General features: G+C 36.6%; 1 protein-coding gene across 1 annotated transcript in view; it reads left to right on the plus strand.

Moving 5' to 3' along the window:
• LOC103062782 (adhesion G protein-coupled receptor A3) overlaps window positions 1-24,503 on the plus strand; it is a 398,539-nt gene that overhangs the window by 97,827 nt on the left and 276,209 nt on the right. The gene's annotated exons all lie outside the window — the stretch shown is intronic.

Consider the following 24,503-nt stretch of genomic DNA (forward strand, 5'->3'; position numbering starts at 1 on the left):
TCAGAAATTTCCATTTATGAAAGGAAAGTTGCAGTGTTGCATATTATTTGTAACAACCTCAGAAGCAACAATCAGTTCTTTGATTCCACTTGATTCATAAGTCTGGTTCGATGGGCTAGCTTGATCAAAGTTTTGCATAGCCTTATTACATACAGCAAGGTACAAAATAACCGAGTCAATCTGTATAGTAACTATACAGTGAAGTATAACGTGAACAAAAACCAGTGATAATAAAAGAGCTGCAAATCTGCTGCTCACAAAATAGCCATGTCTACTTCTGAATCCCAGAATGGCTGAATGAGGACTTTCACTGCAGCCATGAGCTTTTGAAAATAGATTACCTGTTAAGCACCTTTTGGAAATCAGATTTGAAGCCCTGCATAGCCCTATTCCACGCTAGCTGATGATTCCAAACTGTCATGTAGCCTGAATCTAAAATATTCTAGCCTGGGTGCCACTAACCCACAGATAACTTGGGGACAGGTTGTGTTTCTCCAGACAGGATGGCTCTTGGCCACTACTGACTGTTTATCCAGGCCTTCGGTGAGAGAGAGAGAGAGACCCCTCACTTCATCACGCTTGCCATCTTTTGTCTGTGTTTTCTTTATGTTTTATTGATTTTACTGTAATTTCTTTGATTATTTTGAGCCACCCAGAGTCGTTGAGAGTCAGGCGGCATATAAGTTTAAATAATAATAATAATAATAATAATAATAATAATAATTATTATTATTATTATTATTATTATTATTTGGTAACAACAATAGCAACAACTATTATTATGAGTTGGTATTTCAAATCCAGAAGAACTCAACTCTGAAACAAGAAACAAGACACAAGGTTCTTTGGTGGAAGCATAACTTTGATTTCATATCTATGCCATTTTGCCATTATTAAAAATAAAGCAGTGTAGAAACTGTAATTTCCACTGTTATATCAAATCAGTTTAGGGGTGGTTGCTTAAATTTAAAACAATATTATTCATGAATAAAATAATATGAATAAAATCTAGCCCCTTGCGTGTAAGTATTTTTATTTCCATTTCAGGGGCTGAGGGACTGATTAACTTTGATTTTATTTTTGTTTTAAAAATTGAAGCCTTTTTCTGATTAAGTACTGTCTTTTTTGTGGTACAGATACATAACAGGGTAAAATGCAGTTGCACATAGTGATCATCTAGATAAGTTCTGAATGCATGGATATCTGTCACTTGCCACCAATTTGTTTTATTTGGTCAGGCCTTTAAAAGTTTGGAATGCATTTCTAAAACTTGTACATTGATGGAGATGGTGCTGAAATGTAATGCTCATTTATTTAAAGGCAGTAAAAAAGGCACACACACCCTCCTCAGATCATTAAAGTAAGCAGTGGAAGAGTTCATGAACCAATCATTTGGGCTTTTTGGCAGGCCATATGGAACTTTTCTAACAATTATTTATACGGCTCTAGTGTGTTTATTTTCTCAGTAAACCTGACATTGCTGAATATGTTGTTTTCATAGTGAAATAAATACTCAAGATTATAAACATAACCTTTTAATACATTTTCCTGAAAGCCTTGGGATGCATTTAATAAATCTATTGATGAAAAAATATATTTCAACTTCAGGACAGAAGATAAGGAGAACATAATCTACATTTTGCCATTTTTTTCCCCTGATTGTTGATTTGGGTTGAAGTGTTCTTTCTGGAAGAGTGTCCCAGGCATCACAAAATAGTGTGGACTTTTAGGTTACTCGCTGAGCTAAGTACATTTTCATTTTCAGTGTACTCATTGGTATCATTTGAAGGAATATGATTTGTCTGGGGATTTTCCCCCATTAATATATATATTTTTGGATGCTGGTGGACACACTATGTTATTTGTAGCTATGTTCATCTTGAATACCAATGGGAAACTTGCATTGTCATCCCTTGGAATGTATAAAAGATGATTTTTCAGGACAAGCGAGGAACAGGACCTGTCCAGACAATGTGATTATTCTTTCTACCATTTAAATCTATATTCCCGTTTACTTCCTTTTCAGTCACTCCACTCTGTTCTTCTTCTATGCAATTGTCAGCTTCTTCCTCCCCTCCCAAAATTTCTGCCCATCCATTGCATCCAAGCATGGACATGGAATGTGCTTCTATTGACCCCATGAAAGAGTAATCAGGAGAATCATTGCAAATCTTTGTTTCTCTATGTTTTTTTCCCCCTTTCATCCCATAAGCCAATTCTCTCTATTATACTGACCTTTGTCCTGCAATGATTCCAGTGTTGGGTGGACATATATCATTTCTTCTTGGTACATTCCATAGGGATGTATTTTCATCATTCTTATGCCCCTGCATTTCTCCATGCCAGGTCCTTGGCATATTATTTATATCCAGCAATCAGCACAGCCACATAGATGCTCTTTTAATCAGACCAGGGTATAGTAGGGAGCATTGGTTGTGCTTGTTGATGACCTTTAGTGGAGCTAGGGTGGGGGTAGTACATCTATCCTTGTGCTCCTTGAACTCTCAGCAGCTTTCAGTACTGGTGACCATGATGTCCTTCTGGACTAGCTGGGGGGTTAGGAATAAGGGCACTGAGTTGCAATGGTTTGCCTCCTTCCTCAGTGGTCTTTTCCAGTCAGTGTTGACAGGAGGGGAGATATCGTACCAACAGCCCCTCAATTGTGGGATGCCTTAAGATCGACACTCTCTGCCCTCCTGTTTAACAACTACATGAAACTGTTGGGTGAGGTCATCCATCAGTTCAGGATTCGGTATCATCCATATATGGATGATGCTCAACTGTACATCTCAATCTCGGGCTGTGCTGGTGAAGCTGTCAATGTACTAACCCAGTGTCTAGAGGCTCTTTGTGTCTGCATGCAGAAGAACAGATTTTAGTTCAATCCTGACAAGGCTGAATGGCTGTGGCTGTTTGGTCCCCCTGAATTAGGGACATTTTCACCAGTGATCTTTGTTGGGGTTACACTTCTCCATTCGAGACTGGTGTGCAAATTGGGGGTTCTCCTGGACTCACAGCTACCACTTAATGAGCTGGTGACAGCTGTGCCCAGGAGGTCTTTGCATAGGTTTATCTTGTGAGCCAGTTGTGCCCTTTCCTTGTCCAGGAGGCCCTTCAGACAGTTGTTCACACCCTGGTCATCGGACTGGACTATTGCAATGCACTCTACATGGGGCTGCCCTTGAAGGCCATCTGGAAGCTATACCTGGTCCAAAATGCAGTGGCATGAGCAGTAATGGGCACTTCTTGTTATGCCCATGTGTCATTCCTGCTATGCCAGTTATACTGGGGCTAGTTGGTTCTGTGTGCAATTCGAGGTGCTGGTCATCACCTATAAAGCTCTTCATGGCACAGGGCATGATTATATGCAGGACCACCTGTCTCCAATAGTTTCTCCCTGGTATGTTTGGGCAGAGTGGTTCCACTCTGGGTCCCCTCAATTAAGTGTCATCTTGTGGGACTGAGGAAACATTCCTTCTCTGTTGCAGCCCCTGCCCTCTGGAATAACATCCTCCCAGAGATACGTATGTTGCCCATTTTTCTGGGGTTCCAGAAGGTCTTTAAAACCCATCTCTGTTCCTAGACCTGGGGTTAGTGTGTTTCTGGAGCCCCTATTATGTTTTTTGACTGTTAGGAGTTTTTCTTGTCTGGGGTGTTATGTTTTGTTGTTACATTTTTAATTGTTTAATTGTATATTTGATAGGTGGTAAGCCATCCAGTCTAAATAATAATAATAATAATAATAATAATAATAATAATAATAATAATAATAATAAGAAGAAGAAGAAGAAGAAGAAGAAGAAGAAGAAGAAGAAGAAGAAGAAGAAGAAGAAGAAGAAGAAGAAGAAGAAGAAGAAGTAGTTCCTAATTGACAAGATGATTTTGGAAAACTGTAAGAGAAGGAAGACCAACTTGAATGTAGCCTGGATTGATTACAAGAAGGTGTTTGACTCCCTGCCACATGACTGGATAATCAAGTGACTAGAAATAACAGGAGTCAATAGAAATATCAGAAACTTTGTGCAAAGATCAATGGCACAGTAGAAGACACAGTTGCTGGTCAATGGTGATAGACTGGGAGAGGTTAACATCAAGAGAGGAATCTTTCAAGGAGACTCACTATTACCACAGTCAGGCCATGGTTATCAAACATCAAAAACATCTGCCAGGTTATCCCATCTCCTTTACATGGAAGATCTGAAGCTGTATGGAAAAACACCACCTGAAATGGCATCACTGCTCAACACTGCCCAAATATACAGCCAAGATATTGCAATGGAGTTTGGACTGGACAAATGTGCCACCCTGACCATCAACAGGGGAAAAATAGCGAAAACTGAAGAAATCAAGATGCCCAATGGAAATAACATCAAGAGTCTGATCTTCATGAAGAAGATCACTACAAATACCTGGGCATCTTTCAGGCTGGCAACATCAAGCACACTCAAGTCAAAAAGAAGGTTAGTAGTGAATACATCAGAAGAGTGAAGAAGATCTTAACGTCTAAATTCAGTGGAGAAAATACCATCAAGGTGATTAACACCTGGGCAATTCCAGTCATTAGATATACAGTTAGAATAGTGGACTGGACTCAAGCTGAAAAATCTTGGATAGGAAGATCAGAAAAATAATGATGGTGAATCATGCCCTTCATCCACACAGCAATGTTGACAGACTCTGGGAGCGTTGGTGGGCGTGGAATGTTGTAAGTACCCCAGACAGTTGAAGAAGAAAAAAGGGCATTGGAAGAATATCTGAAGGACACTAAAGAAAATGCACTGAAGCTAGTACACCATGAAGGCTTACTGAATACTAAATAAACTAAACTGGCCTCTAAGAAAGACCAAATGAAGAATAGAAAAGAGACATGGCAAGGCTAAGTATTACATGTCCAGTACACAAAAAAACTAGCTGGCAAAGCATATAACAACAAGACCTGGCAATGGCTAAAAGCAGGAAAGTTGAAGAAAAAGACAAAGAGGCTTCTTCTGGCTGCACAAGACCAAGCCTTAAGAACAAATGCATATAAATCCAGAATTAAGAAGAAAGCAACAAGCAGCAAATGCCACCTCTTCAAAGAAGCTGAAGAAACAGTGGACCACCTAGTTAGCTTCTGCAAGAAGATCACACAGCCATCAGTTTACAGGAAAATAGCCCTGGGTTTTAATTGGCCCATACCTTTTCAAGCCCCATTACAGAAGTTGCAACAGGTTTGGTACATCAACATCACTCTGATGCAGTTTTGTATTTTATTCCAATGACTTGGTATTTGTTTATGGATTATCTACCAATAACATTTATTCACTCGTCTCACTCCAGTTTAGCAATATGCTGACATGAACATAGATATTGAGAAAGGCACTGAATGCAAATATGTTGCCGTACCATCTTCAAAACTCAGACAGAGCTTTGAATGCAGCACAGGTCTAGTGTCATAACAAGCTTTTCAATCAAACATTATTTACATTTTTAAATGATCTTCATTCTTTAGGGAATCTCTTCATAGATTTTTTTTTTGTTTTATAAATTGCAATTTATACACACACACACAAAAATATATGGGGACCCTGTGTATACAGTATATGAAAAATGATAGAAAATTCTTTTCTTTTCTTTTTTTTTGTAAAATGTTAGTTAGTTTGTGGACCTGGTAGAAGCCAAGAGACCAGAAAATTGATTATTGGTCAATTTAAATGGATAAAGGGAGAATTGGTTGAATTCTGGAATCTGTAGGCATATTGACCTTAATATGTTTAAAATCTATCAATATCTGCATTAAACTAGAAAAAGAAAAGACAACTCAGAAAAACACAGAATTTTCATATGCCTTATGAAGACCTGATGATTGGAAGACCTTAATGCTTTTAACGTAATGTAATTCTGTTTTTAATGGAAACGTTGGGGGAAGTTTCCTTCTGGTTAGGTCTCCCCCCCCCCCACACACTTAATAATTTTGGGAGCATTTACAAACCCTGGAATTGTCTTGAGCCAGCCAGTGCCATTTTGATTGCATCAACATTGAGAGATTTCAAATGGAAAGACTGCAAACAGTATTAAAGTTTATTAGAATTTGTTTGTAGTAGAGTTTATTTTGGGCACATGCCAAAGTTATGCTACTTTGCTTAAAAACAAAGTATTATTAAATATAGTAATTTAAGATGTGTATTAAATTACTTTATTTAATAATGTTTTGTTTTTAAAAGCTGTTCCTGAAATGTGAGAAAACCATATAGCAGCTGAACTAATTATTTTAGAATGTAATAAATGCCAGAGCCCTCAGGATGTGCAATTTTATGATGATCAGTTTCTATGTTTAGTTGATACAGAAGGACTTGTAGTGAAGTGGGGGAAAGAACAACCCTGTCAAGTTCTAATACATTCTTTAGTAATTAGTTATTTTTATGAGCAGAAAATCTTTTAAGCCAGATTTTATTAGATCAGGTAGAACAAAAACTGTCTTATAACTTTAAGCACACAGCGCTGCATTCCACATTTTATTGAAATCATACAGGCTGTATTGGCAAGAAATTATCCTGTGGCAGTTGCCATTACATATTATTGAAGTACTTGTATATTTAATAAAATATTACTTTTAAATTTAGATACACAGGGTTGCTATTGTGAGATATTTGTATTTCATTGAATAATTAATTACTGAACTGTGAAGTGAACTAGACTCAATTGATATACTCAGAATAAGAAACTGGCATCATGACCACAAAGAAAATAATTTTCTAAGCTATTTTATTTTCTCTTGTGAGTTTTATTTTAAGACCAGCATCTGAGATGGAGCAAGTAAGGGAATGTCTTGACAGAAGTATGCCATATTGAACAGAACCCTGAGTAGACGCTCTGTGATTCATTACCTTTCCCAAAATTTGTGGTAGCAGATTAAAGCAAGCAGAATGAGGGAGAGCAGAAAAAGTACTTTTCTCTACCACATGCTGTTAGAAATGCAAGTGCAGGAGACAAAAGAGAAGGTATTCTAATAATCAACAGTCATAAAATATGAAAATAGACATAAAGCTTATGGTTGAATCATTTATTGTGGAAATGTTTAGGATGGTGCTTATATGCCCCAGTGGCTCCTGGAGATTAAGTACACAGGAGCAATGAAGAAACATACATGACCATTATAACAATAATAACTTCAACACAGCAGTTATTTTTTACTACTACATTAGATATAAACTGTCACTCTGAATTGTTAAGGTCATGTGCTAAACGTCCTATTCTTCAGAAGAAAACTTACTTGATTTTCTGTAATGATTTCAAAGTAATGAAAATTGCTGCTGCTTTGAAAAAGGACATAGTCAGGGAGAATACTCCCTACTGGAAAACTCTAGCAAGAAATACAATTGATTTTCTGCTCGCTGACTACCTGGTTTGCCACAGTGGAATAGAAAGCCAGAGTAGTTTACCCTTTGATTTGAACAATCACAGCTTTTTATGATCTAAGATATAAATGGAACATATTAAAATACGTTAGATTCATCTTTTATTTTAAAGTTATTTTCTAAGAATAAAAATAGATCTGGACTTTTCTTTGGCTATGAAATTCTGTAAGTCACCATGTACAATGTAATAATAATATTAATTAAAAGTATTTGCAAAAAGTCATGAGATGATAATGTTTAATTTCCTCCCTATCAACTTGTATTCATTGTTTATATTAGCTTTTTGATGAACAGACTTTTTTGCTTAATATCACAAAATATTGTGTGTGTCAGAAGTGAAATTAGTTATTAAACTAGATATGCAACAGAAACAATCCTTGTCCCCCAATATTTGTAAATCAACAGAAAAATGGAATCTACTTAAACTACTAAGAAGAAAATATTGCTATCTATTTGCTTTATAATTTATGACAAAGTATTGTCCTGAAGTTGAGCAAGATGATAAGAAATGTGGATGCATAAATTATAGGTATAATAAGATATTTTCATTCTTATCTTCAAAGCCAAGTAGCTCTAGCTCTTTCATGCCCACATATTTTCAAGTGACGCTTGAAATTTATTAGGGTTCTTTTCCTTGGGTGCTGTTGCTATTGTGGATCTCAGCATCTTCAAACAATTCAGAGGACAAAGACTATTGACTGGATGAACTGAAAAAAAAAATGGTCTCTCCTAACCAAATCAACTTAATCCTCTGTTTCTGATTAATGCTGCTCATCCTTTTCTAGATAGAGAGGCAGCCTTGTGTATTCCACAGGAATTTTTTTCTTAATACACACTGTTTTGTGTTACAGTCAAGTCAGTTAAGAATGCCATATGTACTCTAGTAAGAAGGAGTTACTGCACTTGGCCTTGGATCCTAGAATAGGAGTCATAATCTTCTTCCTTGTCTTGCAAAACCAGATGGCACAATTACCCAGGTTCAGCCCCCACAGTAGCATTGGTTATTCAGAATACTGGGCTTATTCAAACAGCCAGGGCCGGAAACTTACAAAATTTCTACATTCACGTTTCCTTTTAATTAGTAACATGTCTACTGTGTCTAGATTTTAAATGTAATCAACAGCCCTAACGTGTGGTGATGTTTGTCATTGCCCATACAAATGTATAAAAATGCAAGGATTTCAGCATTAGATTTAACTGCTAATAGTTATAATTGGCAACTGTGGAGCAAGTATTATTATTGTTTTGCGATGGGAAAATATTGTAAATTGATGGATGAGCATGTAATCTCTGTGAAAAATGTTTTGTTAAATCATCAACACTAGGTTGTTTGTCTGTTGGATCAATGACCCCTTCATGGCAGCAAAGATTTCACTGTGATGGATTTTAATATCCCTCTTTTTCCCATTAGCAGCTACAGTTTTAAAGCAGACGCTGTTCCACTCCAGCATGAATAGATAAATTGTCAGAGGATGCCAGCAAAATAGCTTCTGCATTAGAGGATTGTAAGCAACACTCTATACAGTGTTTTAGCTGGTAAATACAAACTCTGCACATTTGGTGGCACATCTCAATTCTCAATCTTCACTTGAATTTAATGAGTTGTAACAGTGTGATGAGATTGGGAAGAATGCGTTTAGTATATATTGAATAGAGGCCAGATATGGAAGGTCATTGTTCAAGAGCTGCCCTTTCCCACCACTTACCAGCCAAAGAGGAGGGGTAAGAATGGAACATGTACACAGTTCATATTATAAAAATGAATAAGATTTAACCATTTAATATCAGTATTTGAGATATGGTAATGTGAATATGATGTCAGATTAATTTTTTAAAATGCTTTAACTATGTGTTTGGGAATATAATTGTAGAAGCAGGTCAGTAGTGGAACAAAGTTCTGCAAAGAAAGCAATAAATTGTTTATGCTGGAAATGTTTAAAGAAAGTGTGGATAGACATTTGTGGGAATACTTTTTTGCCCAAGAGATAAACTGCCACAGATTCTGGGCATTCTTTTGCTATTCTATCCTTACTATCCCACACTTAAGAAAAGTCTAATTAACATAGAACCAAGTTGGTTAGGTTAGAACTTCTTAATTAAAAAGGCAAAAGAAAATATCCTAGGAAGTGTTTTCAGATTGGTTAAATGGATTTTCACTATTCAGTTCCTGCTTTTAAGTGAACTCTGATTTAAACCTTTGTTTCTAAGCAATTTATTTTTCTCAATTCCAAGCATCAGTTGAAATGAAGACAACCTACCAAGAAAAAATGAAGTCTCTGAGGACATCAATGTATCAATTATTGAGATCTCTAGGAATAGCAATATATTTTGTTGTAATGAATTATTTTCAGAGTTGCTTGTGTTACGTTGTCCTGAGAGAAACAATGAATTTAGACTATTGAGATCATCTTTAGAAAAGACTCTGTTTGCCTTAAATCAGGTTCACAGTAGGCTGTGAGTGCCAAGAGACTAAGATCTGAATCAAACATAAATCAGATTCAACTTTTTTGAACTGACAAATAATTGCAGTTATCCCAAGTCTGTTACTTAAGGCAAGATAATTCTTATGTTGGCTTCCTCCTTGTTGCATTAAAAAAAACAAAATTGTCTTGAGAACATGCCTTCCAAGAGTGAATCTATCCTCCCAGATTAACTGGATATTAATTTTAACAATGAATAAAGACAAACCACGAACCAACTACTGAGGTCTGTGCCTATATTTCATTAATTGCAGTTGAATTGAAAGAAGGAAGCCTTGTGGAGATTGGCTGAATTGTGGTCTTTTAAATATTAAGAGGTTCTCTTAATATTCTCTTGGAAATATCTTGGTTAATCAAACAGTCGCTTTTGCTTGTACTATAAAGGGAATAAAATGATAAAAATAAAGAGATAATTAAAAAGGAAGTCAGAAATCACCACATTATGGTTATGTTGACTTGAGGCTATCCAGGAGCCAAGTGACAAAGCTGAACAAAAGAGTATCTCATGCCAGGCACTTGTCTTTCAGGTAGAATGGATCAGGCTATATGCCACTCCCCTGAGTTAGAAAAAAACAATTTATAGTGACCTTGATTTGTTAGGATTCAATTTCCTGGCTTCTATCTCGTCCCAGATGTCAACAGGAGAATTCAGTCCAACTCCTAAAGAGATGAGTCAGAAGTTTCGTACAGAAATGGAGGGAAAAACTACCAAAGAGGATAAAGTGGGACCCTGCCAGATTCCACTTTAGTACAGCTAACCCTTTTTTGGGCATGAATTTGTTGCTAAGAGTGAAGTTTTATCCTTGTATCCCCCAAATTCATCCACAGAGTGGGGTTCAGGTGGTACATAGGATTAATCTTAAATGTCCCATTTCTTTTTTTTTTTTAATAAAAATTTTTATTCTTTACAACAAACACAAAACATACATAAACAAACAAAAACATACAAAGGCATAAAAAAAAAATCTTCCATTTTATACCGTGTGTCAACCAGTTACCAACTCGGTTCCCCTTTCATAATCTTAAATTCTCATATCATCTATTCAAAATATACTTGTATACTTATCAATTATCAATTATTAATCATTCATAGCTAGTCTATAGAATCATTTATTACAAGAAATTTTAGCTTTCAATAGGATTAGTAATACATTTTTATCCATCGATTATATATAATAATTAATATCAAATTTCTATTATAAAGTTTCCTAATCCATTACATTACTATATTTTCTCATCCAATCATTAATAAAACAAATCCCGTGTCATATAAAATTGCTTATCTTCTTACTCTAATTTCAAATATTAGTTTAACTCATCTCTGCACATTCCATAATTTTCAATAACTTCCTCCTGCATAGGTACTTTTTCATTCTTCCAATTCTTAAAAGTTACAGTTCTAACCACTATCAAAACATACTTAATTCTTCACTACATGTTTCAACAAAAATATCTCTAGTTTAAAATCTATATGTTACTATATCCAACCATGTATGAATTTTAGTCTAATCTCTTAAAACATTTACAATCAAATACAATTCTTTACTATATATCTCAGTTTTATACCTTATTCAAATGCTTGCATAGTTTTAAGTTCACCCTTTTCATTCAGTATCCCAAAATATCTGGCTGTTTATTCCTTTTTCTATATTATTGGATAAGAGAAAGCAATAATAAATGTCCTTTCAAGCATTCTGCTTTTTGAAGCTTCTGTCAGTTCCATCATTGTTGTATTCCCCTCGTTTTTTCTTTAAGCATCTGGAGTAGTTTCTTTCAATATTGTTTTGCTTCTTCTTTTTATGCATTCTCTTAGTACGATTTTCCATTATAATCTTGTATAATCTTTTTCTCATCCTCAGAACCAAGAACAAGTCTGTCCCTCTTCATTTATCAGTTGATTAACCCTTTTGATTCTCAGTTTATAAGCCTCAAAATAATTCTGTTTAGTGTTTCTGATTTCTTGTGCTATTTCTTCCTTTTCCATTGATCCCGTTTTATGTTTAATTAAGTCCATTTTAGCTTTAATATCTTTTTTTTTTTTTGCGGGAATTTCTGCAACTCTTCTTCCAGTTTTTTATAGTCATCCTCGATAGTTTAAAAATCTTTTTCTGCTTTGTGTTTCTCGTATAGTCTATTATCTTGTATAAACCTTCATTAAGTCAAAGGATTCTTTATCTTTGTTCTTGCCAAGAGAAAGAAAAAAAAAAGCAAAAGAAAAAAAAAGAGGAGGGAAAGGCTAGGTCTCTTTAAAAATCCAACTGGGGGGGGGAATAAAGAGCAAAGCAGAGCTTCTAGCAGAAAGAAGAGCTACTGCCACTAATCAAGGCTCTTGTGACTAACTCAAACTTTCCATCTTGAATATTTTCAAAGTCGCTTTCAACTCCGCTTTCTTGTTTATAGTTATTCGGATGGCACCTGTATAAACATGCACATCCCACTATCTTTTTAGAAAGCCCAGGGTCCTTGAGCATACGTCACAATGAAAAAAAAGACACTATATCGAGCCTCTAGATGGCAGTGCAACTTTCTTTCATTTACTTTCTCTTAACTCCACTTTCCCCATTTCCAAATCAAAAAATATAAGTTTCTTATAACAATAGAAAGATCTTAATCAAAAAAGAAGCTTGAGATAAAAGATTATTAAGTATTGAAAAGAAAAAGCCAGTCCAGTTAAAAATATATTTTTTTAAAGAAAAACATCTTGCCAATTCCACCAAAAAGGGAAAGTTAAAAAGAAAATATTTTTTCCCCCTTTTTTTTATAAGGCTCAATCTCGCCGCTTAATCCACTTTTCTTCACTTTTAAAAATCTCTTTAAGTTACTTAAGGTGTTCTCTAAGAATAGTTGAATAGTAAAGGTCCATCTCACCCGGTTGACACCCCTCTCTTTCTTCTTCCTTTGGAGCTGTCCCAGCTTTCACAGTCATTAAATGGCTGCCTCTCCTCCGCCGGCTTCAAGAGCTTCTCCTGGGATCAATCTGGGACTTGCGGTGTCCCTGAGATCCACAGGACGCGCCGTTTGCGATCGCCATCTCTACGGGACGGCTTAGGTCCATCGGGACCATCCGGGGGGGGGAGATATCGGCTGCGATCCTGGGAGCCCAGGATCGCCCGCCGTATCGCCGCGACGCCAGCTCCGCCCTCCCCTTAAATGTCCCATTTCTTCATGCAGAGTGAAGCTAGGCCTTTGGTTAACCAGCAGCAGAGAGCAATGAAACGGAAGAGATGGGAATCTGAATGCAATTGGAGTATGGATTGAGCATAATAGAAAGCCCGTTTGAAGTGCTGTTCCATGGCAATGTGGATGTTGAAGAATGCTTACTTCTCTGCCTCCATTGCATCATCACAGAACAGGATAACACTTCTGTGTTGAATGATATATTCTTTATCAGAATCCTGAGAAAGGAGAGTCATAGAGTTAGTAGCATATTTTGATAATCCTGCAGTATTATTTGGGGATACAAATAATTTGCTCATGACTTGAAATCTACTATTGAGCAGGGTATGATGATGTAATTGTGGCAATGGCTTGTCCTGTTGGTTTTAGTTTCATTTACTGGGTCTTGAGGATCTGAACAAACTGGAAAAATGAGGGCTACCACTTGTCTAGCCCACCCTTGCCCCTAGCCTAGACTGGCTCTATGGTAGAGCCAGATAATTAATGCTTTTTTGTTGGAGTACCATGCCTCCATTTGTTTAAAGGATATCATTTTTAAATAGATATTCCTCTGACTTGAAACCACCTCACAGGGTTGTTGTTGTGGGGAAAGGAGGAGGAGGAAGGAGTATTATATATGTTTACCACCTTGAGTTACTTATAAAAAAATAATAAAGCCGGGATAAAAATCTAATAAATAAACAAACAAATAAATAAATGATCTGAAAAATTAACAGCCAATCTCAAATGTACAATTTCTTTCTTGTTGGGCTATTTCCAGACATCTGCTCAACACCTGTGTTGTATCCTGTCAGTAGAGTTTCATTGTAGCTGCTATACTAATGTCTCCATTAGTATAGCAGCTACAATGAAACTCTACTGACAGGATTACAACATAGGTATCTGGAAGAGAGCATCCAGTTCTTTAGAGTGAGGTACCATAGGCCTGTTGGTGATATTCACTGTTACTTTTCCTTGACAATGAACTCCCAACAAAGTACTGTAGTCAAATAATTTGATCGTTGCTTAAGGTTGATAAGAGAACGGATGGACTGAGTTTAAATTCAAACAGCATATAGCTGCTGTAAGAATTTGGCTTTGGGACTGGAGTCTAGCGTGTTCTAGATAAGATTCCGCTGTGAGTGCTCCTTGACTCTGCTATTGCTGGATCCTGGATGGCAGCTGTGCAAGGAAAATGTTCGTACAATTAAATGGAGTAATCTAGATGCTTTCTTTTCTGAGCCACTCAGTTCTAGCAACAACTTTGATTACATCATGGTTAAGCTGTTACATTATGGTCAATGTAGGGCTACCCTTGAACAGAAGTTTAACAGCTAAACTAACTGGTGTACCCGGCTGAGAACTTATGTCCATGTAGGTTTCTTGCTGGTTATTTTCTGGATAAATTCAACCTGTTGGTTTTAATCATCAAATCCCTAAACAGTTTAGGATCTGACTATCTGCAGGACCCACTAGCTTGAGATGAACCTGCTGGGGCATTAAAAACAGCAGAAAACCTTTTTTTTAAAGATGCTATGCTTTCGAAGGACAGTCGATTATGCAGGAGAGGGCCTTCTTTGGCACTCCTGTTTCCTGTGTTGTACTTGTTTCCTATAGTCTCTTTCAGCCTGACTTATTAAGTTGTACTTTTAAGTTTACATGAGTTTTTAATTGTTACTTTCATTTTACAGTATTAGCTACCTTAGGTACTTTACAGACAGACCAGTAGATTTAAATTGTACTAATATTAATGCTATCTAGTACAGTGCATTGCTAGTTTTAGGGGGATCAAATTTTGAATGGTGTATTGTATTTAACCTAGTTCCACATGAAATATTAATTCTGATGCAGAAATCTTAAATCCAATAATGTAACTTCCTCAAATATAGGAAAATATCTAATTCAAAACACAAATGTTTTCTGCTCTTTATGTAAGCAGTACAAACTGTTATAACATGATACCCAAGTTTGACTTCTTGTTATATGCTAAATGATTAAAGAAAAAGAAGTGGCTGGAGAGATAATGAGAAGATTATATATCAAAAGTACAAACATATTTCATTTGCAGAAGGTCCTAAGTTCAATTTTTTAGCATGTTAAGAAAGGGCTGAAAAACTTGCCTGAACCCTGAGAAAATCACTGTCAAAGTATGATTTAGAAACTCAAGGAAACAAATGAACTTTCTTCATTTTAAAGACTACATTGCATTAAAAACAATTGATCCAACTTGTAATGGATTGATTATGTGCCATCATGTTGATGTCAACTCTTAGCAACAATTTATCTTTCAGCACAGATAAATTTTTCCAGAGGAATCTGTTCCCAACCTGGTCCTTCAGGTCTTCCAATAGTGCATCCATTGCTGCTGTAATCAAGTCCATCCACCTTGCTGCTGGTCATCCTCTTTTTCTCTTTCCTTCCACCTTTCCCAGCACTGTAAACTTCTCAAGAGAGGTAGATGTTCACATAATGTGTTCAAAATATGATATGAGCCTGATCATTTGTGCCTCAAGTGAGAACTCGTTCTGTGATCCATTTGTTTGTTTTCTTGGCTATCCATGGTATTCTCAGGAGTCTTCTAAAACACCAACATTGAAAGGGGCAATGCTGTTGCTATTCTGCTTTTTCAAAGTCCAACTTTTGCTTCCATGGAGTGTCACAGGAAAAACTATTGCCTGCATGATTTTGATCTTTACAGGTATAGACACAACCCAGCATCTGTATATCTTTTCCAAAGCCTTCTTTGCTACTCCAGGTGTTTTCCTATATTGTTTTTATTTACGTTGTTTCTTTTTGTTTCTGTGGCATATTTTTTGACTGCTGGTTCCTTTACTGTTGCTAATCGATCCTAAAAGGCGGACGCTATCCACTACTTCATTATTTTCATTTTCATTTCTAAGGCTTATTGCTGTACATGTTGTCATTAGTTGGGTCTTCTTTATATTAAATCTTAGTCCCATTTTTTCCACTGGGATCCTTGATTTTCGTTACTAGAGCTTCCAGAATTTTTGCCTTTTCAGCTATCAGGGTAGTATAATCAGCATAGCATGGGTTATTGATGTTTCTTCCTCCAGTTTTAAAACCACATTAATCTTCTTCCAATCCAACTTCCCTGAATATCTATTCAGCGTATAGGTTGAATAAATAAGGAGAGAGCAGACAGCTTTCTCTCTCTCCTTTGGATTCAGCCTGTATTCATCTATAATTACCTTGTACATTTAACTTGGATGGATTAGTGCTGAATGAAAATATTAAGCCCAGAGATTTACATTAGTTTTTTAATGCAGGAGGCAGGGGATTTGAAAATGCTTTTACTATAAGATGGTCAAAGATTTATCTCCCTTTTGAAAGCTGATCTAAAAGAGGCTTGCTGCTGGTGGAGCAACAGGACTGCATATGCTAAAACTAAGCATATGTAGCCAAATAGCATATAACTGCCCTCATCACTTTTAAGGCTCATATATTTCTTAGCTAGCTTATGTGCCTGGAAGTTCCTATATATACTGTCCAATTTTACTCTGAAATCAGAACAATTTATTCTCTGTTGTATGCTCATTTAATATATACATGAATAAGTATATTTGTTACCATCCTAATAGACTTGTTTGCAGTGGGGGGAAAATACTGATTGGGTATTATTTGTCTATTCAAGTGCTGAAATGTAATATATCAGCAAATCTTGCAGCAAAGAGCTGTTGCAATCAGTCCCAATTCCAGAGGTAATTTTTTAAATACATTTGTATGGAAAACCTCTTTTTCCTGTCTATGACTGATCAATAAATCTCTGTAAAAGAAGAGCTCTTCAAAAAGGAGGTCTCCCCTGAAGATTTTAAGCTCATGGCAGGTTACCAATAGGAAGTAGTACCCAGCCACTAAACAGATTAGGGTTTTAAAGGTTAAAAAACAATGCCTGAAATTCATCTTGTTAAACTATTGACCATCAGCACAGATTTTTCAAGATAGGCACAATGTTGTCATTGTATTGTATACAACTTAACTGCCGCATTTTGCAGCAATTGTATTTTTGGAACATACTTCAAGTGTGACTCAGTGTAACGCAATAGTCTAATCAATGTCTAACGCAATAGTCTAATCATGATTTAACAAATTATATAGAAGCACAGAGAGAAGAGATTTTCTAAGAAGTATTTGCTGTTAGTGCAATAAATTTAATTGGCATGAATACTGAAGCTGCTACTGCTGTCTGCCGAAAATCCAAGGACAGAATTTAAAAAGTAAGTCTGTGTGGTGGTGCCAGATGCTAAGGTAAAAAGGTGCTTTGGAGCACATGGGAGGAGAAAACCACTGAGAAGCACTGGAGAACAAGTGAAGTCACCCTCTCTCCAGCATCCAACAAAGTAGACCATCCAACAGATACAGAACCATATCCATAATCTGGCCTAGATCCTATATGAAACAGGTACAGATAATCACTATCTTCCTGATGCTTTTGGAGTTACAAAATGTATCATTCTGAATGTTTAATTACAGTTGTGGTGCTGTTAATGTTCTAAAAACAGCAATAAAGCTGCCAAAAAGCCTTACGTTTCCAATAAATATTCCAGCAGTATTTTTGCAGCTGTACAACTGAGCAATTGTTGTAGCATGCATTGACTTAATGTAGCGTCCTATGGTTGGATTATAACAGTAACTTGGTTTTGATTTATTTTCAGATGTGTACACACATACCACAAATGACATATTATTGGTATTCAACTCAGAATTCTCTGCCAAAACAATACTAACCCATAAGTTTTAGTAATTTGGGGATTTTAAAAAGAATGGATTACATTGTATAAAACGGTTCTGTAAAACGACCCAAAATACTTTTTTGGCTATGTTTGGTCATGACTGGTGCTCTGTGTGTGGCCCCATCTGTGTTGCTGCTTGGTGTAATTAATACCAAACAGTTTTTGCCAATCTCAGCAGTAACTTTGGAGGGATGTGGAATGGGGCATGTAAATATGGAACCAAAATTGCTCTGGTTTTCTTATTTAGCTCTGTAGAAAATTGATGCAAACAAGTATAAAGCTTTTAATGAACATTCAAAATGTTCCAAATAGCCTAAGCTAAACTGCATAATGTCAGTTACCTTGGGGGAAATCAAAGTGGTGGGGATCTCTCTCTCTCTCTCTCTCTCTCTCTCTCTCTATATATATATATATATATAGAGAGAGAGAGAGAGAGAGAGAGAGAGAGAGAGAGAGAGATTTTAATTTCCTGCCCCCACATCTCAGTCTCTCTCTGTGTATACTGCTGTACATTGATTACAATCAGGACAGATCAAAACCATGGCCATAAACTTCAGGAAAGAGCCTTGCCCCCATTTCTGGCTGGTCTGCCAAGTGAATTGATCTCATCAGTCTCCAGCAAACACTGATTCAACAAAGCACATTCAGTGTGGTTCAGACACCCTAGATTTCATTCAGATTCTGAGTCTTCCAATTGTCCATACAGCACTGCATTTCTGTTGTTTTGTATTTTTACCTGCTATATGAATAAGTTTTCATGAAGACTTACTACATGTCTATAGCCTATCCCCACCAATCTGGGAAATTGATAAGTTTATGGCCATTTGGGGAGTACAGTACTCAAATGATCTGTGAAATTCAAATAACTAACTAATCCAAGCAAAATGTCTTAAACGTTGGCCTAGGTAAGACACAATGGACAATTTTCCAAGTTTATTTTGAACTTTGCCTAATAGCTTTTCTATCACTTTACATAAATAGTTTAAAATTGGGCTTTTCTTCCCTAGTTTATATGGTGAGTTGATGGCCATATGGAAGGAAGGAAGGAAGGAAGGAAGGAAGGAAGGAAGGAAGGAAGGAAGGAAGGAAGGAAGGAAGGAAGGAAGGAAGGAAGGAGGGAGGGAGGGAGGGAGGGAGGGAGGGAGGGAGGGAGGGAAGGAAAGGAAGGAAGGAAGGAAGGAAGGAAGGAAGGAAGGAAGGAAGGAAGGAAGGAAGGAAGGAAGGAAGGAAGGAAGGAAGGAAGGAAGGAGTTCCTGTATGTTATTATTTTCCATTACAACTTGCTGGCTTCTTATTTGTTTTCTGTGTGATCAGTTTTTGACCAAACCAAAAACTGGTCAAAAACTAGAGGCCTCAGAATGAAGTTATTCATCCAGTTGCTGATCCTTGTTGTTCAAGAATGCAAATACTGAATACCTTCCTGGAAGCAATTTCTCTTTTTGTTGTCTAAATTCATACATTGTGTTAAGCCATAATGTGTTTTGTTTCACTCATTGTGGTTCAGTCGTTTATGGCTTAGAGTTATGTGAGGATCAGACCACATATACTTCAAGAAGCCATGGTTGTAATACACCAGAGGTCAGTGCAGTGCTGTAAGTCCAGATTTCCCCTATATTTCTATAAAGTGCAGAGGTGAAACAGAAGTAGATGTTATCTTCCTTTATAATAATGACCTCTTATCTTTTAGGGTTTAAGCAGCAGGTCATCAGAGAGACCAGTCTATTAGTTTTGTTCACTTCCTCTTCACTCACCTTGTTCATGAAAAACAACCAAACCAAATTACCCCCTCCAAAATTTTCAGTGTAACACGGCAGAAGAGGATTTGACCTGTCTTTCGCAGTTTCCATTGTGTTTTGTTTGTTTGTTTGTTTGTTTGTTTGTTTGTTTAATAGCCATGTGAAAGACCTCTTTAAAAATAAGTTAAAGAGAAGGACACCCTTTTGCTGTTTCTTGTAAGAAAAGGTGACCATACTTCCCCTTCTCTAACTTTTTAAAATCGGGCATTTTATTCACTAGAAAAGGGACAGAAAAAAGCATAATCTTTTCGCAGAGAGTAATGAAATTACTGAAAACCATCTCCGGTATCTAAGTCAAGCCTAATCTTGGTGTTCAGTTTTGGTTTCCAACCATTCTGCGTCTCATAAATCAGCATTTCCTAACTTGGTACTCTTAAGTGTTTCCTCCATGTGTAATGGCCTCAAGTTTCTATAATCTGTAGATTTATTGATTGATTGATCAAATTTATATGGCCACCTATCTCATAAGAAATGACTCTGGGTGGTGTATAACAATCAAATAAAACAACAAACATATAAAAACAATCATTATAAAAATATAAAAATCATTATTAAAACTTAAACATTGTTAAAAATTAGAAATATATAAACTACAAGGCACAAAGAGAGTGAGTATATCAGCCAAAGTAATGGAACCATCTTAGAATGTCTCCGATTCCCTAGGATCCTCAGGCCTGGTGACATAACCAGGTCTTGAGGAACTTCTGGAACATTAACAAGGATGGAGCTAACCTGTCTTCAAGGGGAGAATGTTCCATAAGGCAGACGCCACGGCAGAGAAGGCCCGCCTTCTTGGACCCACCAAATGTAAGTCCCTAGCAGATGGTACCCACAACATGCCTTCTCTGCCAGATCTAATGGGACAGGCTGATGTAATCAGGGAGAGGCAGTCCCTCAGATAACCTGGCTCCATGCCATGAAGAGCTTTAAAGGTTAAAACCAGCACCTTGAATTGGACCCAGAATCTTCCGGACACTCTTCAAGGGCAGCCCCATATAGAACACATTACAGTAGCCCAATCTGGAGGTGACTAGGGCATGAGTGACCATATGCTCATTAAAGAGTAACTTAGAGTAAGAGCATTGAGTAAGTAACCATACCCCCTCATTGCACTTCATACATATATGAGCAGTTTGTATTAAATTCAATTTTCCATGAAAAATAATAAAGACGTGCATTTGGACGTTTGATTCTTACAGTTTGATGTCTTTCTTTCTCCTGCCCACCTACTCACCTACCCACCCACTCTCTACAGTGAAACTTTAGCCAAATATATCATAATTTGATTAAAATGTGTAAGGGCAATCCACCATAACATTGAGTATATTAGCCTTAAAGTTCTTAATTTACTTCACTGCCTGCAGTTGGCCCACCTGTACTGAAAGGGACAAGCACTGAAGGCTAACTGGATTCTCTTTTAGTAATAAACTGTTGTCCTTGTTCACAAAAGGACTGTCAGCCCGATCATTTGGATGATTAATGGAGATGGAAGGAGAACGTTCATTCAGTGGGCTGCACATATTATTCTGCCTTCATGGCTATTCTGGAAAGAGTTACAACTGGTTACAGTTTTAGTATTTATGAAAGTTCTGAGAACTAGGTTAGAGTTGATATTTACATAAAGTGAATAACACGGGACTGCCAAGAGAAAATAAACATGCTGGCGAAGGTTAAGGCGTAGATTCTTAAAAGGATAAAACAGAGATCACAATATCCAGAAACAGAGTATCATATTCTTCCCTGGAGTTCAGCAAGCATGAATAATTTTGCTTTATACAAGAAGTTATTTGGCAGCATAAATACAAGGCATGGATCTTTGTGTGTACAGAATTGGATTTTTTTTTTTTTGCCTCAAACTGTAGCAAACCTACTTTGATTACCTTGTTAGAAAACACAAGAAGTGTTGCATACGGCTTTTATTAAGATGCATAGTACACATCCCTACTAGGACCTTCCTTTTAAATCTTTTTGGTTGGGTTTAAGGCAATATTTTTTCTTCAACTTTTCCAGATAACTGAAACAGAAGGAGGGGAAAATCTGTATGCCCATTGATATTTCCTTCGGCTAATTGCTACCTTTTAACAAATGCAATTTATTGAATTTTTTAAAATAGGAAATAAATGCAAGAACAATTTAAGACAGTTGTGTATTCAGACATGCAACTGTACATTTATTTTATGGAAGAATGAATGACTGAAAGCTGAAAGTTTAAATGTGTTGGTTGACAACCTTTGCTGAAAACTAGTTGGGAAACATTCTTCTTGTCGGCTCTGCTTAACTATATACAGGTTTTAAGTACCACCAACCATAGTACTTATATGAATTATTATCTAATTGGTGGTTTATTATAGTTCAAATTGTATCTGATTCAGTTTTTCAGACAGATCTTGGGAACAGAATTTGTTCTTAAAACTGGGGACTACTTGTACTTATTATAAGTAAATAAATCTCATTAAATTCAATGAGACTTACTCCCAGATGAGTAGAGAATTGCTTGGTTGAAGTCATATTGCAGTAAGGCACTTTTGGGGATGCAAAATATGTGGTCCGGGGGCAGCCAATATTTGTTTTCTGTTCCTAGTACACCTAATTTATCCCTTAACACCCGTTAATATTTCTCCCAAAATGGGCCCTGGGCCCATCCACTCTTGTCCCTTGAGCCAAGTGAAGTTGTATACCCTTATATTTTCATAACACCTGTTTTTGCAAATTAAAAATAAAAAAAAGTATGATGATAATTATTTTCCCCCAAAATACACATCTTTAAATGCATATCCCACTAAAACGCACATTTGCAGAGATGTGTATTTTTATCTGATAACTGAATTAAAAAATTCAGAGAAGTGTACGGTGGAAAAATTATAGTTTTCTGATTTATGTATGAGCCTGTGAATGAATTAGGTCAGTGTGCTTATAACAATCTAGCTAATATAGCTATCCCTAATATAGCAGCCCCACAGCAATTACTTAAAACCCTAAATTGCATGGTCTTGTTAGGTCTTTGTTTACATTTTTATAACAAAACGTATTGTCACGTGGGGGCTGTTACTGGAAAATAGAAGCAGAAGTACAGGGCCATTTTTTGAAGAATAGACGAAAGAGACCAAAAGTACTGTGTATTTTCCCAGTGATAAGGCATGTATAGGCTATGGAGTTCATTGGTTATAATGAGAAAGAAAAGCTACACCGCTAGTGATTTACCTACCTAAAACTAATTTGTAAAGAATAATAATATAGCTAATATTGTCCATTATTACTTTTCTTTCCTTTTTAAGCATGTTGTTTAAATATCATAAATAATTACCCACCCAATAATGATAACATGTTTATATTCTGGTAGGTCCAGGTGCTATTCATGGGACTGAGGAAAAAATCTCCCCTGATTTTTTCTACAGCAGCCCGGTGAGGTAGGTTAGGCAGAGAGAGTGTGACAGACTAAAGTCTCCGAGTTATGTGGGGACTTGAATCGGTCTCCCCAGCTGCAGCTTAAAATCTGAACTACTGCACATCATTGGCTCTCCAAATGTTTACTTCAGCCTTTAAGTCATGGTGTGTAAGAAGCTGACCATTGATTTTGATTCCACTTAGGAGAAGGGTAGGAAATGATTTGTTGGCCAGTGGCTTCACTTAAGATTTTGGGGTTTCTTTTGTTTTTGAGTGATGATATCCTTTTTTAGGGCTTTCATTACATTTTCCTTTCTCAAAATAGTGCAATGGGGCCCTTTAAGTCTTAGCAGTTATGGTTAGAGGGGGCTTTAAGGCAGCAAAAAGGGAGCTTGTGGTCTCTAGAGCAGTGTTTCTCAACCTTAATCACTTTAAGATGTGTGGACCTCTTAAAGTCCACACATCTTAAAGTTGCCAAGGTTGAGAAACTTTGCTCTAGAGTGATAACTTCTGAGGTCTGTTTTGGTGAGTAACAGAATTGAAAAAATCTCAGAATTTCATTGTGTTCTCATATGTATACAGATACCTTATAAAAATTGGGCTTAAGCGTATATTTTGTAAACTGGATGTGCCCTTGTTATAACTCTGGAAGCAGACTGAAAAATGAAATTCCCAGAGTAAAATAAATATAATGCAAGGAAAGTTGAGTAAAATATATTTAAATCTAAGAAAAACCCCTCTCATTGAATGTGAAGGAGAGACTTTTCCATTATTTTTTGTTTCTGTATAATACATTGTGTTGTGAGTTGCCTTAATAATTTTTCTTAGATGGAAAAGATTCATATCCACAGTTCTCTTTTGTGGGGTTTTTTTTTTTAAATACCAAATTTGAAAAATCCTTTTCTGTATCTTTGAAATTTTCTCTCCTGTATGCCATGTTCCGTCTGAGGTGTGCACACACATGCACAAAACTAAATTATTCCAAAATAATAATAATAATAAATTTAGGTACCATAAAACTCTGGGCTGAGAATTTCGGGGGGGGGGCCTTTTGGATTGGACAGCGGACAGCCGGTCTTTTCCCAGCCTTGCAGTTGCAGCCAGCCTGCTCCAGATCGGGCCCAGTAGAAACATGCTGGGTGCGGTCCAGAGCCTCCTGTGCACAGTGGAGTGCCTCCCTCCTCCCTTCAAAATATCTGCTGAGTTTTAGACTGCACGTGGTCCATGATCATTGTTAATTTTATAAAAAATGAAGTCAGAAACCATCCAGAGAAGAAGGAAAAAATGGGGGGAGGGAGGAAAGAGTAGGGGCTATCCAAATGCTTTTTGTATGTTTTTCTCTCCTTCAAAAAAAAAAAAAAACTTAAAAAGAAAGAAACCATTTTAAATACTTACAAAATATTGATTCCAGTTAGCAGTTATCAATGACTAGTGAGTTTATATTATAATCAGTAAACATGTATATATGTGTAGAGCCAGTTTAGTGTAGTGGTTAAGGCAGGGTTCCTCAACCTCAGCAACTTTAAGATGGGTGGACTT

This window comes from Python bivittatus, unplaced genomic scaffold, assembly GCF_059951505.1.
Source record: "Python bivittatus isolate LINGU-HERP-01145 unplaced genomic scaffold, Pbiv_v1 ctg000780_np1212, whole genome shotgun sequence".
In the NCBI taxonomy this organism is placed as follows: domain Eukaryota; kingdom Metazoa; phylum Chordata; class Lepidosauria; order Squamata; family Pythonidae; genus Python; species Python bivittatus.